Below are 5,000 nucleotides of genomic sequence, written 5' to 3'. Positions count from 1 at the left end.
GAATGTACCACCAGACAGTGATGATCTAACTATTTGACCTGTCACAGTGATCAGCAAATCAACATGCTTCTTGACCACTTGCGTCGGCATTGGGTCCAGAGAACAGGTTTTTGATGACATGAGAGATGATGAGCTTTTTAATAGCATTGTTGTCAGGTAGATGAAACTCACTAAGTTGGCTGGATGGCAGACTAGTTGACATGTCATCAGGTGTTCGCCTAGTTGGATTTAGGTTTCCAATATCATTCATGTCCTGGTAGAATAATATTCTTGTTGGTTTTAAGCAGACCGTCAACAAGCCGGAAGAGTTTATTTCGGTCAGCTCCTTCGATCGTATTTCTGTAAGATGTTGTATTGCATTTCTCTAATAGCTGATTGTACTTCACATGCTTGGATGAATATTTGCTTGTCAATTTCCTATACTTCCGCTCTTTCTTATGCTTATTTCTCTTGGCTTCCCGTAGATTTTCATCATACCAAGGTGTCCATGGACGATGGTTTAACCATGTGGTTGTTATATATAGCGCAAGTAGGGGGTTCCAGTTAGCTGCAGAGTGCTCGATACGTGAAGTAGAGCGAAATAACGTTTAGAAGAAAGTATTAGAATGGTCTTTAAATGAGTTAGAATGCAAATGTAAGATCTGTAGCCTGATGATTGTCTAAACATGAAACTTGAAGTCGCTACGCTGTGAAGTTGTCTTTCTTCTAAACGTTATATATATATATATATATATATATATATATATATATATATATATATATATATATATATATGTATCTTTCAGTGTGGAATTATAGACATCGACTATAGCATTGATGTCAGCCGTATTAGATAAATCATGCCGGGAAAATAACTCCTTTATGCTGTACTGTGTAGCTGTTTGGTAGATCGGAACGTCATAAGTACCTTGCAGAGTCGAGTGGAGTGAGTTGAGGGCTGGTAAGTCTGCATGTGACTACTCGAAGATCGGAGTAGGCATCACTTAGTATCATAACATCATAGACCAAATTATCATCACGCTGTGCAATAATTAAGTCTAATATATGGCCTTTACGGTGAGTTGAGCTACGCACGTGTTGATCTAAATCAGCAGAATCTAAGATATCCATGAATCCTTTTGTGTTGCTGTTAGATGTGTTGTCTAGGTGGAAATTAAAATCACCGGCGAGAAGCAGAGGTTTTTCACATCGCATCGCTATGATAGTATTTTACTGTTTTGGGCTGAAGGAAAAGGCCATTTCAACGGAGAAAAAAAGCCACTGGTTGGCGATGTGCGATCCTTGTGTTAAAATAAATTAACTGAAAATATCTTTCCCTTCGTCTATTAAAGTAGATAAAGGGAAAGACACCACAGGAAAGACGCCAAGGGAGAGACACAGACCACCGCCGCTGCATGGTCTGTCATCGACATGACTATTCCGGGGATGAGAGATATAAGAGCTGAAACAATCCAAACCTTCCCAAAAATGCTAACCTTAGGCCTAAACACTTTGCTTTGGATAATGTTTAGGCCTAGGCCTAGGTTAAGTCTAGTTTTCATTTGTTGGGAGAATCCCAGACGATCGGGAATTTTGCAGTTTCCCGAGACCGTCCCAGATTTTTCCGACTAACGAAAACCATAAGTCGTAGACATCCCCGATAATCTGGGATGGTCGGGGACGAATAGGGAAAATATGAAGCGTTTCTATTTTCCCGACGTGACCCAGGTTTTTTCCGATTTTCGGTCATCATTCCCGACATATGGAGACGTCGCCGATGGTTTTAGCATGTTACCAATCCTCTAAATTACATTTTTCAATTTTTGCCCCACTTTCCATCTCCCGCCAAGGTCACTCCAGGTGATTTGATGACGTAATTCGGAGGACTGGGGAGAAAAATTTTAAACCCGTATCCCACAACCGCGTGCGGCCTTATTTTCGAATTCAACATGGCAGAGGCGAGCTTAGATCTCGTCGGATCTACTTGAATGTTCATTCAGTAACAGGAAATGTGGTAGACATGGAATGGTCTGTTGAGTTTGGGCAATGGAAATACTGCAGGGAGTTTGGAAACAACACCTAAGGCCGCGCGCGATTGTGGGATACGGCGTTAAAATTGTTCTTCCCAGTCCTCCGAATTACGTCACCACATTTTCTGGCTATCGGGAGAATCTGGGACAAGCGTGTGGGCAAAATCTGGGACGGCCGGGAAATTGTGAAATGACTGAAATCTCCGATTGTGTGGGATTTTCCCTAATATGAAAACTAGGCTTTAGAATTTTTGTAAAGGTTTGGGTTGTTTCAGCTATTGTACCCTTCACCCCCAACCCCTCAACCCTCATCCTCTACCCCCACCCCTTACCCCCGGAATAGTGATTCCCCATCATTGGCGGTATTTATACTACAGCACGTCTAAGACGTCCAGACGCATTAAACGTCGGGCCGTAAGTGCGACTAATACTAGTAATAGCTATCGCTAAGTGCCAACTAAACAGTCGATATAATACATAGTTTGCAGATTTGTATCAGAGTTCTAAAATACCCGACAGCAGTTGTATTTTTTTTTTTTATTCGAAAGTACTGCAACTCAACTTATCTAGTTAACAATAATACAATAAAGGAAATCGCTCACTTTGTATCTCCAACAACAATGTAGATCATCTAGTTCAACGTGTTTTGCAATAATGTGGAAAGTACTGCCGTAATTTTAACAGGAATATACTATAATTAAGTTGAATGAAATCAGTGCCATGTAAAAAATCGCCAAAGCGTTTTTAGACTTTCCAATGTGAAACATCTAATAGGGAATTAAACTCTCTCGCACATGAAAGTTGTTTCACTTGTAGAATTTTTATTTTGCAAGATACAGTCAAATTGATCGTTGAATTGTGTACTTTGCAGACAACAAATTTCCTTCGAAAGTTAAATTAAATTCTTCACAACTCTTAGTTACAAAACGAAAAACAAACTGCAGTACTCGCGGGCCGAAATCTGATATTGACCGCAACAGTGGCCGATAAGAACACGTACGCCGGTTTAGTTTTGAGCTCGTTCAAGCAATATGGAACACGATGGTTCAAAAATAAACAAGAGGATCTTTTGTAACTGCGCTTTAAAAGTTTATCTGTTTTCTTACCACAATTGTCGCAACACAGTCTACATTCGAAAGCAATCCTTGTTGATTCACTGAAAGGTTACGTTTATACAAACGTTAGCCGTGTAGCACTTATATTTTAAACAGAGTTAACTGAATAGAGTGTAATGTGAAGTGCTAGATTTCAATCCCATATGAACCATGTGAGCGTTAGCCCTACAGACGGAAATGGGCCCACACAAGGACAGAGACTCACAAGGACTCATGGTTCATATGGGATTGAAATCTAGCACTTCACATTATACTCTATTCAGATAACTTGTTGATTCACTGATGACTATAGACACAAAATCATCTGGTCAATCTATAGCACAACAACTGACAACAACGACTGCACACGAACTTATTGCACCATGACTTATAGCCGTTGTAATCATCAGTCGTAGCTGTTGTAAAATCTCCGATTACGTAATGGTCTTAATCTGGAATTTGCACCGGGATATGTATGGGTCTGAATGATATGATAATAACACTCTTAACAACTTACAGCTTTCTTTCTTTAAAGTCACTATTAAATTTAATTGTTTTTTTTTTTACACGAGTAAAGGGCCGGCAAAGAAGTCACACCAGTCACATAATCCAAGAATTAAGTTATCCACGGCTATCTTTAGTACGGTGGTTATTTCCCTACCAATGAAAGTTGCAACGTCGACAAATTCAGTGGATGACGTAATGGCTTTTTATGTTTTCAATACTCGCTTCGAATCAAGTGCTTCAATAACACAAAAAGGCAATATATTTTGTACCAAATGAAGAGTGGAATATTCATAAAATCTTAAGCACATTAACATTTTAACAGCTTTTGGCGAATAAACATCATAAGTTGCGTGATTGTAAGTCCCACTGACTATATGGCCAAGTGGAAGCTTGGGTCTGGTCACCGACAAAACGAAAAATTAACGCCGTGCAGAAAAAGCAACCTGCTCGGCCCATGGCCGCGCGGTTAAAAATGAACAACGTGCAGAGCAAGAACCGCGCTCGGGCCATGGCTGCGCGGTTAATAAGAACACTCAAAGCAAGTACACACAACACAATGGTCAGGGAAATGGGAAAAAAATGTGTTTTCACTTACTTCCAAACTCAAGATCATCAATAGTCGCGCGCGTCATGCAAGTTTGTCTAATGACATCACACATCAAAACACGCGTTTTCGGTGGTCCCTAATAAAATATCGAAGGAACCTTACATTACACTACGTACACTTTCAGCAGGAAAAAAAAAACAAACAGTGGTTAAAAAACATTCTCATTTTATACTTGACGTTTCGTATGCTGCAACATAGATCATCAGAAGTGACCTCTGCTACCAGCCATAACATCAAATGGGACCATTTCCAAATCCTTGCTACTGAAAAGTCTGACTTGCAGTGTAAAATTAAAGAATCGTTATTAATCAGGGACTTAAAACCCTCTCTTAATAATAACATTGGCAGTGAGAAGCTTTTTCTTTATTAATTCCTTCCGGAAGTATTAACTACCGGAAGTTACGATTTTGAAATACTACTTTGTAACTAGTCACCATTGCCTCGCTCAATTTTTAAAATTTTTGTGTAACAGTTTTAACCGTCACTTCTGATGATGTATGTTGCAGCATACGAAACGTCAAGTATAAAATGAAAATGTTTGTAACCGCTGTTTGTTTTCTTTTCCTGCTGAAATTGAAATGGCCAAAGAGCAAAAATATTTATGATGCTACGTACACTTACATTACACTTTTCACAGCACGATCGAGAATTTTTCTGCCTGCTGCAATACTCGCGCGGCATTAAGCTGACCGCCTCGCAAGCCTCGCGTCTTCGCTCGGCTTGTTTGTTGGCAATAAATTACGGGACACACTTAACTTCCATGGCTAGAAATCAAATTCATGA

At 39.7% G+C, this 5,000-nt stretch overlaps 1 pseudogene; it reads left to right on the top strand.

The window, feature by feature from the left end:
- LOC137971185 (uncharacterized) overlaps window positions 1-5,000 on the top strand; it is a 225,030-nt pseudogene that overhangs the window by 207,840 nt on the left and 12,190 nt on the right.

Source organism: Montipora foliosa, chromosome 1, assembly GCF_036669935.1.
Source record: "Montipora foliosa isolate CH-2021 chromosome 1, ASM3666993v2, whole genome shotgun sequence".
In the NCBI taxonomy this organism is placed as follows: Eukaryota; Metazoa; Cnidaria; class Anthozoa; order Scleractinia; family Acroporidae; genus Montipora; species Montipora foliosa.
This window is presented reverse-complemented; position numbering and strand designations above follow the sequence as displayed.